Source organism: Neovison vison, chromosome 13, assembly GCF_020171115.1.
Source record: "Neovison vison isolate M4711 chromosome 13, ASM_NN_V1, whole genome shotgun sequence".
NCBI lineage: Eukaryota > Metazoa > Chordata > Mammalia > Carnivora > Mustelidae > Neogale > Neogale vison.
In genome coordinates this window covers 7,180,415-7,194,164 of record NC_058103.1, presented here as the reverse complement: position 1 = coordinate 7,194,164, position 13,750 = coordinate 7,180,415, and positions in this window count along the sequence as shown.

Sequence of the window (13,750 nt, the reverse complement as noted above, 5' to 3'; positions counted from 1 at the left end):
TGTTATCAGTTGAATGTTTATGAGCTGTGGGTTCAGGGACACAGCCCTCATCACCACATGCAATGCTCATTTCCTTTTTTAAGACTTAAAAACAATGATCCTTCCCGTGAGCTCTTCTAGGTGAACCAAAATTGACTTCCTTTTGTTAAGCCTCTGCTTGGCCCATCCCATCCACCCAACTCTGCTGCTAAGGACCACCTGCCTTTCCCTTTAAGCCCAAAACAACAGAGATTTAAGAAGCAAGTCTGGGGAAAACTAGAAGTTTCTTCCAGATTGTTCAGTAGAGCCCAGAGATTGTTCATTTGTCCCAACCATTGTCTGTAGTGCGTTAGAGATAGATGCATTTCCTCACAAGCAAATAAGCATTGGACAGAAGCCGTCAGCCCTAAGCCTTTCTAGAGTCACCCTGCCTCATGGTATATCTCAGGGTGGAAGTCTGAAGGAACAGAGGCTGGGATAGATACGTGGTCAAAGATTTACCAAGAGAGAAATGTGGAGAAGAGGGAGGAAAAAAGGAGAAGGTATTTGAAGGAGGTGAGCAAGCATGTAAACAGGGGAGTCTATCTTATGCTTGTTCCCATGGGGAGCTCTGGAGTATGAACTGCACCACAAGGTCGGTCCCCTTATCACAAGGTTGGTCCCCTTGTGGCATGGACACCAACTTCTTCTTTTTTTTTTTTTTTTGCCACTCATCAGTCACCTGTTAGCTGCAGGTCACCTGGGTTTTGTGTTTGGGTGAAGACTGCAATTTACACTCTAGAGGAAGGTGTTTTGTGGGAGACAACATGGGCTATGGACAAGAAGCCTATTAATGCCATAATGCAACATAAGCGTTGTGGGGGAGGGCAGTCTGCATGTGTATAGAGCTCAGACCTGAGGAGCACAGAGAAATGCTCCAAGTGAGAAACTTTTGTGGCGTCCTGGTACAGAGCTCCATACCCAGAACCCTGTGCCTGGATTACAGAGGCCCTGCATCTGGCTCCTGCCTCTCTACCTCTGACCTGCTCAGCAGCATCTCCCTCAGCCAAGAACCGGGGCTTTAGCGGGAAACCACACTGTCGGAACCTCCCTTCTTCTATTTATTAAGGGCAAGACTTGGGACAATACCTATCTCCCAGTGTTTTGTGAAGATCAAGAAGACAGCAGTTTTAAAGCCCTGAGTACAGTGCCTGATATGGTGGAGACAATGCATGGTGACCGTGTATCCACCATCACCACGAACTCCATCGTAACCTTCATTATCAGCATCATCATCTCCATATCCCTTTCTTCTTCCTCCTCCTCCTCGCCTCCTCCTCCTCCTCCTCCTTCTTCTTCCTCTTCCTCTTCTTCTTCTTCACAAACTCCAGATTATGCCACAGATTTCTTCACTTCAGAACCTTACACTTCAAAGGAAAGAAATCCCCCATCGTACTGGGTTAAGCAACAATAGGCATTTATTGGCTCATAAAGTTGTCAAGTTAATAATCGTCCAGCCTGAGGTGAGGATGGATCCAACAACTCAATATCAAATGGGCCTATTTCCTCTCTGCTTCTCTGCCCTGTTTTTCACCGTGTGAGTGTTACCCTCGGACACTCTGCGATAGTTGTGGCAGCTCTGGGCCCTCCCTCTCTGAAAAAGGAGAGAAAGTTCCGAGAGATTCTATGGATGTGAGAGGAGGCATTTCTTTTCGGGAACCCCCAGCAAGCATCTCACATTTCTTTGGCTTTGAGTGGATTATGTGCTCGTCTCTGGACCAATCACAGTGACCAAAGAGGTGGGAATGATAATTGGTAAAACAGGGTAGAGCCTGTCCCTGAAAGTGGGGGAGGGATGAGCTACACAGAAATCGTATGACTGAGAACGGGGGGAAGGGTGCCCAGAACAGTGCCAAATGCTATTTCTAGAGGACGGTTGGGTGAAAGAAAGAGAGCAATGACCCAAACATCCACTATACCGACCTCTGGTGTGCTAGTCCCTGTGTCTCGGCAGTTCTCCTACCCTCGTTTCCCAGCTCAGACTGGTCCTTTTGTACCCAGTTTAGCGCCTCTCCTGGAATCTCCCTTCCTGGACTACCTCCGATGCCCCTGCCGAGGGGGCCTCTTAGACAAACACCTATCTCCCCTGGCACTGGTATCAATGTCTGAGTCACGTGTTTATCGTCACCCACTCAGCTCTACGTTCTGGGGAGTAGGAAAACATGGCTGTTTTCAGCAGTAACTCCAAGAGGAAACTGAGTCAGGCTGTGGTAATTAGGCTAAAAAAAAAAAAATCGTTGAAAATTGAATGCAAGAATGGGTGAATGAGTGGGCAGATAACCCAGTGAGGGAGCGAAATGACCCGGCTTTCCTCTCACCCACTGAGGAAATAAATGTCTCACTTCCTACCGTCTAGACAAACCAGGGAAGATCATGTTTTCCTAGCTACCAGTCAAAATGGATAGAGGCTAAGAGTCACTTAGTGACTCTTAATCTCACGAAACAAACTGTGGGTTGCTGGGGGGAGGGGGGTTGGGAGAAGGGGGGAAGGTTATGGACATTGGGGAGGGTATGTGCTTTTGGGTAAATTGGAAGGGGAGATGAACCATGAGAGACTATGGACTCTGAAAAACAGTCTGAGGGGTTTGAAGTGGCGGGGGGGTGGGAGGTTGGGGTACCAGGTGGTGGGTATTATAGAGGGCACAGCTTGCATGGAGCACTGGGTGTGGTGTGGTGAAAAAATAATGAATACTGTTTTTCTGAAAATAAATAAATTGGAAAAAAAAATGGATAGAGGCTCCTGTTTTGAAAAAAGAAACATTGAAGCTGGGGAAGAAACCAATTTAACACTGTGAGAAAAGATCAGGGGTACAAAAATAGCAAATGGACGCAGTTAACTGTGATTTAAATATTGATCATAAAAGACTCTTAGCCTGAATTAATGTAGTGAATTCTAAATCAAAGACCTTGGATAATCCGATAAAGATTGACCATTGGCCATGGTGCTATGCCAGATGACAAAAACAGGTCTCTTCCTCCTTCTCTACAATTCCCCACCCTTGGAGTTGATGTTCCAGAGATAGGCAGGAGTCTGGAGACATGCTCCAAGGTCAAATCAGCATAGACTTTGTTAGAAATCTAAGGACTCTCTTTGGAAGGGATCCGCCCCACACCATGAAACTGATCATTAATTTCTACTGTAGGGCTTACATCATTGCATCTAGGGGGCAAGTCTATATCAGCATCACAATATACGTGGGAGGAGCCACCCTGGGTGTAGGGCAATGGAAGTTAATGAGGACATGTAGCCTTCACGGGGTCTCACATGGCCTTGGCATTTGTGATGTCCTTCCCTACCCTGCCCGACAAACTGGAGGAAGGCATTGCTTCACCTGCCTTATGGAAGACAAAACGGAGTCTCAGAATCCGAAAGGGACTGGTGCAAAGCTGCTAATAATTGCCCACCTAATGATTTGAACTCACGTTTTCTCTTATACATTCAATACAATTAGTCACTCGCCTTCTATGTCAAATGTGAGAGCGAAAAGAAAGCATAACTTTTGATAAAGAACAACTGTGTACAGAATGATAACATACCATTCATAGCATTGCTGTGTGTGCGTGTGTGTATGTGCATGTGTGAGCATACGTTTGCATATATAGTATACATGTGCGATTCATGTGTTGCACATGTACATGAATGTACACAAGTGTGGATACATGTGCGTGTGTGTTTAAACGTGTGTCACTGACGTGTGTATACATGCTGTATAAGCGGGCATGCTTGTGCCTTGTCTGTGTATGTGTGGGCAAGTCTGTGCATATATATTTATGCTTCCATGTATGCTAAACAAATAAAAATAACAAACAAAAAGACAAACAAAAAAACCCACCCCCTAGAAGTCAAAAAAGAGAATGATTTTCCAGCAGGTTCCTGCAGAGCCCTTCTCTTTATTCCTGAGAGGTTCAATTAACGGATGCAAGTCATAAAACAGTGCATTTTCTCCCTGCTATGATGCATTGTTTTTAATCTCACTGCCTTGTATTATATCACATTCCTATAATTCTTCCAACAGGAAAAGGCTTGTTTCATAAAAATATAGTCCCCAGCATTTGAAATATAAGTTCACATGCAGGCAACATATATATCACCGAGCCGGCAAACTAACTCACTTACTTAATCCACTAAACTTCAGGTGCTTCCTATATTATGTGAAATGGCTTGAAACAGGCAGGAGCTGCCAGGACCCATCACTGCTTCTTTGCTCAAGAGAGACAGGGAGCAGGGAGGAGGCGGGAGTGGAAATTCCCTGTGTGGATGCCACAATAACATGTCTTTCATTATCACCCAGTGTCAGGACACTGGGTAATGTTCATTGTGCATGCACAATAAATTACTATTTACCTGGCAGGGCCTTTGATAAGCCCATCTCCTCTCCCTCTTTCTGTCCACGCAGCACGGAGCGGCGAAACCCTTTTGCCTATAATTCTTATTAAGGTGATACCTTCTCTGAATAAGGAAGTACACACTTCCAAAGCCCACACTCTCTGGGGTTTTTGAGGGACATTGTTTTTATTGGTTCCCTTTTATTCCTCCCACCCCGCTGTGTTTTAATGCTATAGTGACTTCTGTGTATACAACTCTCATATTGAAATGTCGGCGGCGGCAGATATATGCAATATTAAAGAGCGCTTATGAATTTTTGACATCTAATTAGTCGCTACCCAGTTAACATGTCAGGACTCAGAGGGATTAGGGAGGCAGCCCTTTCTGAATAAGTTACAGCAAGGCCCCTGTCCTTTTCATGTATTATTCTTTAATGTAGGTGGTGATTATTTGGCTGTGATTAATTGATGAAGCTCATTGGTCTGGCAAGTGGTACCGAATTCACCATCCCTCACTTTTATTTCCCTCAGTAGGGCTCTGCCACTTAATCGGAAGGACCAGCTTCTTTCCAGACAGTCTGGCCTCTCCCTGTGCATTGTTCCAGGGTGGCGGGGCCGCCCTGTGGCTGGCCTTGACCTCCACAGCCCCATTCTCCCACAGGTCAGCGGTGGCCTTTGCATCCTTCTTGCCCCTGGAAGCCCTGTGCCCTGAGCCCTGGCTGAGGCACAGCTGACCTGGGGTGATTCCCCCTGAGGAGCACTTCCTTTTGCTCCCCCTTCTGCCCGAGGGTTCAAGCCTTGCTCAGGGTACCGTTAACACCTGTAGCACCTGATGGTTTGGTTTACTCCCAGGCTCAGCTGCTTGCCAAGACACCAGGTGACACTCGGGGCTCTCCAAGGCCGCTCCTGCCATTGTCTCCAGCTGTGGGGCCCCCAAGACTCCACAAGGGCAATGAAGCACAGCCTGATGGCACTGGCTCTGCCCTGGGGCTAAGTGACACCAGGCTCTCGAAGATCCAGCAACACCAGCGGATGTGGGAAGAGAGGACGCCCTGGCTGCTGCCTCCAATGGCACTGGCCCCCTGTGCCCAGTCCTGCCATCCTGCCGGCTCCATGCGCAAAGCTGGACTGGAAAGTCCTCCTCAGTTCTGCATGGTCACCCTTCCCGGACAGACACTGTAAGTGGCTCGGTGCTCCTGGAAGCCCCAGTCCTGGCTCCTGAGGCTCCTACAGGCTGCACTAGTTCTCTCAGGTCATCTGGGTCCTCTCTGCAATTGTAGGATCTCATTGTCTTGGAAGATGGACATGGGTTCTTCATTTCTAAGATAAAGCGAGCAGGGAAGGGTTTGTGATCTACAGCCCAGTGTTTATGCAGGGGGCTGCAGAGAAGGTCTGTTCTGCTTCAATTTATGACTCCCCTCAACACACCTGTGTACACACACAATCATATATACTGTGCACACACAACTGCACACACGTATACACATGCCTTCCCTGGGTACAAACACACAGAGGCACACATCCCATGTACACATGCAGGTACACACACACACAGACACACACACACACAGACATGCATAGACACCCACTTTCTCCCCCACAGCTTTCCAGACAAAGGTTCTAACATCAGACTTTTCTACCCCGGCTCCCTGATTTTATGGGCAAATAATTACTTTAGGCGATTCACCCCCATCACAAACCCCCACCATTCAAACCTATAACTGGGGCAGTAAGAGCTGCGACCCATTGGTCTTTTCAAATGCACCAACTCTGGACCAACCATCCTAAACATGTGTCATTATCAATAAACCTTCACCTACCTCAGCTGGCGGGGTGTTTAATTACTGCACTCGACGTCAGTCAAGGCCAGCGCGGGGCGGGCGTGTGAGGGGCAATTTCAGTTATGTTGTGGACATAAGCCTTTCTCCTTATTGCATTATCTATATTTAAAAGGGGCGGGGGGAGGTGAAGCAGCAGCCAGCCGGGAGGGGACACGGGGCAGCGGGGCTCCAGGGGCTCCAGGAAAGAAAACGGTGGGGAAGGCATTTTAGCCAAAGGGCAGTTGTGCCCGGCCCCTCTTTGTCTCCCCAACCCACCCCTATGGGTGTGTGGGTGAGGGGTGGGGGTGGCTGGTGCTCCTGAGGGGGCACGGCAGATAAGGGGGGAGCGGGAAGAGCAAGGATTGAGGGGTGTGAGGAGGGAAAATAATCACTGGATACGTATTCACTTTCTCCTCCGAGGCGGATTCTCTCTGAAGGAAACACTGAACTTTGTCGTGTGAGCAGCAGCTGAAATTTAGAATTATTGTTTCCTTCTAACAGAAGACTCATTTTCCACGGCCACATTTGCAGCATAATAAGCTTTTTGTTATTTTTTCAATTAGAGTCAATTGACCTAACAAAATGCTTGGCAATTAAGTGATTTTTGTAATGGTCCGGGGGTAATTTAGCCGAGCTTGTCAGCTGTGTTTCATGAAGCCGAGATGTCTTTTTTTTTTTTCCGCGGCTTCTCTCTCTCCCTCTCTTCCCTCTCTCTCTCTCTCTCTCTCTCTCGAGCATAATGGCTCATAATTTCGAAATCTTTTCCTTCTGTTTCCCTCACAATAATTCGCAATTACAGGAAGTTGTTGGAGGTGTTTTTTTTTTTTCCTACCTTGCCTTTTGAGTCAGTAATTTTAAATAAAATGTACATACTTATAAAAAGGCAGCTATTACTGAAATCACTTTTTGTGTAAACTCAATTATTTTATGAATAGTGACACCAGCTTAGACTAGGTCCCGCTCCCGAAGGCTGAGGCATTATTATCTCCGGGGTAAAAGGTTTGGAACATTCAGAGCACTCTTTCCAAATCACACCAGCTTTCAATAAGGTAAACACAACTTCGCGGGAGCAGGAGGCATCTGGGTTACCTGGTCACAAATTAAAAAGTCCGAGGGATGCATCTGCATCTTCCTGGATACCCCCTCCCCTCGGCAAGTCCTGGACTCCAGCTTCTCATCCTCTGATTTATGAGGGAATTCCTCATTTGCCTAATTGATTCATTTTCTTAAGATGACATCTGGAGTTACATTTCCCTTTTAAAAGGCTGCAGTTTGATCTGATGACTGGATCAGATGTTCCTTCATTGTATTACTATCTGTTTATACCTATATTAAAAAAAACACATAGTCAGTTTGTATCTGTGTGATGCGTGCTTATAGAAACAGCCAGGAAACTGGGTACCCTTGTTCTTTGAGACAGTTTCAGCCAAAGGAGGTAATGCAAGTCCTTGTGGGGAGGTGTGTTATCAAGATTCATCTGTAACCTTTAGAAGCCTCATGCATGCTTCTGTGTTACTGTACGCGTTTCACGCAGATCTCTGGCTTCACACCTGAGTTAGAATCCCCTGTTGACTTAAGTTATCCCCATTGTGAAAAACAACTTAAAAAAAAGCAACCTCCTTTCCTCCTTGGCAGCAAACTTCCCAGTAGGGGGCAGTAGAAGAGTGAGCCAGCCAAACCCCATTTTGGCGAGCCCTCCAACAAGGGCAAGACCACCAGCCCGGGGAAGCCCGTCTCCTCCCGGCCCACGTGTGGACACAGCTAGAGAGATCCAAGGTTTAGAATTGGCTTCCCAGTTCGGCCTGAATCCTGTCTACTCCAATTCTCCTCCTTCTCATTTTAGGGTTTCTCTCTATCCAAAGGGGCTCCGCGAAAGCTGTGGCTTTCGTCATGTGGGTGCTAGGAGCCCCAGCCACGTCTCCTACTGAGGTTGCTTAGGCAGCAGGGGAATGGGGGACTTCTGGGATCCTGGCGGCTCTTGCACGGCCTATGGAGGCAGATGTCCGGTGCCATTTGACTCATGCTGATTTAGTTGACACCCAAATTGGGCCATTATTTCCTTTTCCTGCAGCTCAATTTCCCCAGTTCTAAATTGGGGAGATCAGGCTAGATGCCACCTGCCAAGCAACCGCACAATCACTTCGTCTCGACGGCACGTTCTGTCATTCGTTTGACACACGCGCCTTCATTCAGTCGTTACCGAATGCAGGCAGATAGGCAGACGGCCCATTCCATGTGTGAACAGGGTCATCATCTTCTTGGACTCGATCGAGCCATCTTTTAAAATACAGGATCTTAGGGCAATTGCAAGTTGTTTCTTTCTTTCTTTCTTTTTTTTTTTTTTTTCAGAATTTTATTTATTTATTTGACAGACAGAGATCACAAGTAGGTAGAGAGGCAGGAAGAGACAGAGAGAGGGGGAAACAGGCTCCCTGCTGAGCAGAGAGCCCGATGCAGGGCTCGATCCCAGGACCCTGAGATCATGACCTGAGCCGAAGGCAGAGGCTTTAACACACTGAGCCACCCATGCAACCCCCAAGTCGTTTCTTTGTATTATTATTATTTATTATCATCGATTGTATAATGTGTCCTCATCAAAGACATAAACAGATTTGGAGGGACATAAACTTATTTCACGGCTTTTAACGAGGTGTGTGTTTTCCACGGTGCTATTCCCCTTCTATTCAGAGATCCCTGGGACTTCTCCCTGTTTCTCCCATGGTCCAGGACAGCGCTAGGTGTGGTTGAGTTCAGATGCTAAGTCGCCACGGTGTGGCCTGGGGTGGGGCTGGGCCAGGCCTAGGCCTCTCAGGGCTTTGCTTAATCCACCTCTCATTTTCCCCACTATGAAAGCAGAAGCTCTCGTTCAGAATAAGCATCTTGCTGAAGAAAGAAGCCAAAGCAGAAAGTATTAAACTTTCATCCAACACCATAGGAGAGATGTAGTTATTAAATTTCAGCTGCTTATCAAACTGATATGAAAGTCATTTTGCATGATTGCTTTGCGTCCTCCAATCTTCTGCTCTCATTCGCAATGCATCTCTGTGTTTTCTTATTAGGAAAATACTCAAAGGATAAAAAAGCTGATAATATTATTCAGTTTTGACAATTAGGTTGAAAAAAAAAAACATTCAAAGAAGTGCTTTTTTATTGCAGCTGGTAATAATACCGGGGGTCCTCTTGATAGCAGTCTATAGTCATGGTACCTGAGGTGACACGGGCTTCATCTTCTAATTGCCATGTACTGGTTATACTGGATCCAGGCAAGGGAGGGTATTTCCAGTCTTCTCCTGGGTACACATAACTCTGGTTTCTATGACATGAAGAAATACGCTGAGACTCTTGCATTCGCTCATTCTTGCCTTTATGGTCAGTCCACGCTGCTAATCGGACCCTGGAAAGGGCCTCCGGCTGTTCATTCAGGGTGTCCTTGTCGAACCATTACCGTGTGCTGGGAAATGTGTTAAGACCTAGGGATGGAGCTCTAGGCAGCTGCCCACCTACAACAGAACTGCATCTCTCTTTAATAAGTTGTCAGAGTTTACTTTTCATTATATCCATGCTCAGCCTTATAAATTAGGTGTACATTTCCCCACGTGCAGAAAGATGCCTTTTCCCCACCGCTTTGCTATCTTTCCACGGTCTGCAGAAATACCAAAATGATTTCCGTTTATCCATTCGTTAGTTTTATATGCCTTGTTTTGAATTCTAGCGCTCTTAAGAGCTGTATGAGATAGAGACTCATTTTCTCCTTGGACAGCGATGGGAACTGAAGCTCAGAGTGGTCAAGGGACTTATGCAGGGTCTCACAGATGACACATGACAGCCTGCGATTCCAGCCTGGTCTGTGCCACCGTAAGGAGTGTTACTTTTAACGTAGCTTGTTGCCAGCAGCTCCTTCTACATCCATCTCCCCAGGGTCCACTACGTTTTATTGCTAAGCGTTGAGAGATGAAAGGATGATGGTCATGGTCCACTAAGGAACGAAAGCGTCAGGCCTCGAAGAGGAGAGATGGAGCAGTGGGGGCCCCACCCTCTCAACCTTCTTTCACATCCCCCCCTCAATCTCTCTGCTTCTCCCCTGCGCTTATGTAGGGACAGAGGCCTCATTCCCCCATCTATACAGACCGATACGGACAAGAGGGGGTACAGCTACACAAACCCAATCCGGGAAAGCTCCAAGAGCCCTCAGTGCAAGGGAGAGGTGGTGGCCCCACCCAGTGGAAGCCTTTTTACTGAAAGTCAGAAAAGATCGCCATGAGTTCAACAAGATTTACTGAACACCCACTATGAGCCAGACCAGGTTCTCAGTACTCAGAACAATGAAAAGAACAGAGGCCCAGCAGCATGCTAGGGAGGCATGTGCATTCTAACTGGGAGTCAGGCTTGGAACAGCAGACACAATGACCTGTAAGGAGGTTATTGAGCAGGAGGGACAAAGGATCCGTGAGCAAGGTAATGGAGAAAGGGGAAGTGTTTCAGTGTTGAACAGCCTGATCAGAACTGGCTTCAGATCTGTCTTAGGAAAGTCTTTTCCCTGCTTGGTCTCACATGTCATGATTCTAAAAGGAGAAGTTGAGTTAAATCAAACCTTTCCAAACTTGGCTGATCTTAAGAATTGCTAGGAAGAGGTTTTTGTTCGTTTGTTTGTTTTTAATGGAATAGAATCCCCACACACTTACAGATTCAGGCCACCAGACTATTATAGATCCGAAGCCTGGGACTCTGCATTTTTTAATAAAAGGGCCCAGGGAGATGCAGATGTGCAACCAAATTTAAAACCCTGGACTAAACGTGCACCCTGGGTGTGCATGCTTTAAGGACGCCGTGGCCCTCATGATGTTTGTGAACTTACTGAACACAGGAGTATTCTTTCTTCCTGGGGCTGTTAACAGGGGTTAATGGACCCAAAGTTTGGTAAAGCACCTGGCCCAGGTCTTGGTGCATCACTGGGGTCCACTATTACATTCCAACTCCACCTTGTAGCCCTAACGTCAAATCACACCTCTCTGGAATAACGAATGGAAGACAAAGACGTTTGAAGAGGAACAGCTAAACCTATAAGGGCCGAGAAAGGAAGGGATAAAGAATTGTTTAAGTGGTCATCCTGCCAAGAAAGAAAAAGGACCCTAAGCCATAATTCAGGCAGGCCAGTTTTATCAACAAGGTTCACAAAATACACATTCAATTAGCTGAGATGACGGACAAAGGCCGGACCTCAGTGTTTCCATAATGAGCGCATCCTCTGCTGGATGGGGTCTGATTTCCTCCAGGTCGGGGCTGAGGGAAGGCGGTGATCCTTGAGTTCCCTTGGCTCTAGGCAAGTAAGGACTACAGAGGCTTCTGTCCTTTTGCACAAAGCTCTGACCAGCTATCTCTGCCATCAAATCGTCTCTGTGTGAGGCAGACTTCTTTGTCTCATTCATCACCTCCGCTCTGGCAAAACTGAAATTATATTTAAAGAAATGAAAATGAGGTGGCAGCAGAAATGCTGGAGATCACACATCACATACGTATCGCTGATGAAAGAGTGACACGGTCCATTCCCCCTTGGTCTCCTGTGACGGCTCCTTCCTGCCCCTCTTCCCTACCATGGTTCCTTCTTCCCGTCTCTATTCTGTGTTTATTGGAAGAAGCCCCACCTCACAGGTCATCTCTTGTACTGTTGGTTGTTTTCGGTGCACTGTCTCTTTCCCTGACTGGAATGGAAGTTCATGGGAGCTGGGTCTTAGAGTTGTAGCCATTGCTCCATATTCTTACCTACCACATAATAGGTGCTCAGTGAATTATTTTTGAATAAACGAATTTCAACTCACTTTTGCTTTCTTGCTGATTGGACATCACCAATCTTTCCCGGTCATTTTTTTTTTCCATTGAGTTTCCCTCACCCACCCAGCTGGCATCATCATGTTCTATCTCGCTGATAGAAAAAGTTAATTCAAAAACAAAATTAAAAATAAAAATGGAGAAAGAAGATACAAGTAGAAAATTGAGCACAAGCTATTAAATTTATGATAATCTTTATACAACTATACAGTTGATGCCTGGACACTCCATAGATCTTACAGTTTGCATTTTAATTTGAGGTATACTTTGATAGCATCCACCATGGTAAGGACAGAAATTTGAAGATTACTTTGCAAAATTGCCAATTTCTAATATGTTACAAGGAAACAGAAAAGACTGAAACATATTTGCGATGAGTCAAATATAGATTTTATTTTTAAAAACGTACTTTGATTAATTTCAGGTACCTAATTATCTCCTCAATTTAACAACTATGTCTGTTTCAATGACAGCTTTTTTAAATATTTGACTCTAATAAACCTCCCCTCAAAACTTGTTATGCTATTAATTTGATAATATTTTTTAATGGAATGTTCATTTGGTAAAGAAGGCCTCGTGCATATCATAAAAAGCCGATCCCTTAAAAAATGCGATCAAAAATGATACTTTACTATCTCATCACCAAGGTGCTGTGAGGAGTGTCCACCCCACCATCTACTCTGGTCGTCTTGGGGGGTGTCTCTCTGAGGCTGGGGATCGGATGGCCATCCAAGGCTAACACCCATGCAAACCCCCCACCCCATGTGGACTCCAGCTACGTGACCTATCCTCAGGGCATTCAGCCATATACGCAAAATACAACTCGAGAAACTCAGGATTCTGCCATTGCCCTCATGTTTTGGATAGCGATGATAAAGATATCTGTAATTTGTCGATATGCTTTCCTTTCATTAACTGACCATTTATTCATCAGCAGCAGGAGAAGATTAAAGAGGAACAATGACTAAGAGCAAATGGACTTCCCCACTCCTGAGGCATAGACTCTCAGCCTAATCTGCCAATGACTGTTCGGCTCAAGACCCCAGATCTATCCCAATACACTTAGACTTGGGGTCCGGTATTAATACTGAATCAATTTACAAAAGTAAACAGCATAGCTGTGGACCAAATCTTGGACTTGCTGGAAATTTAAGCCAGCAAGCATTTTTCCAAGGAGCGTTCTGTGTGAGGCCAGCAGCACCGTATTTCCAACATAATATCCTAAAAAGAAGAAAAGAAATGTAGATGTTCCGAACTCAGAGCTCAGCGCCACCCTTGGCCCTCTGTGACGGCGAGTGTGTCTCTTCGTCTCCTTGACTGGCAGCAGTTGCATCTGGAAAATGGCAATTCAGACCCATGCATTGTGGGGTCGCTGCAGAGCCTAGGCTGGTCTATTTTAATAGATCACCAAATGCGCCCAGGCACATGCTAGGGGCTCGGGGAAGGTCGGCTGCGATGGCCATGACGACGGTGATGACGATGGGGACAGAAGGGTCCAGTTGTAAGCTTTCCATAAATAGGTTTCACAGGACAATAGGAAATTTCAGCTCCGAAGCTGTAAGTCAGGGGCCTGAAGGCTATGAGTCACCACTTCGCTTCGTGCCTGTCAGTTCATTTTTGAGAATCCACAGAAATAGAAATGTTCTATCAGACCAACTTGGATTGCCATCTGGCCCACACATTTTCCTGGCACGGCCCGAAGGCCAGCCCTGCTATTCTCCCCTCCAAGCAAAACCCCAAGTTTAGCAGAACAAAATCTG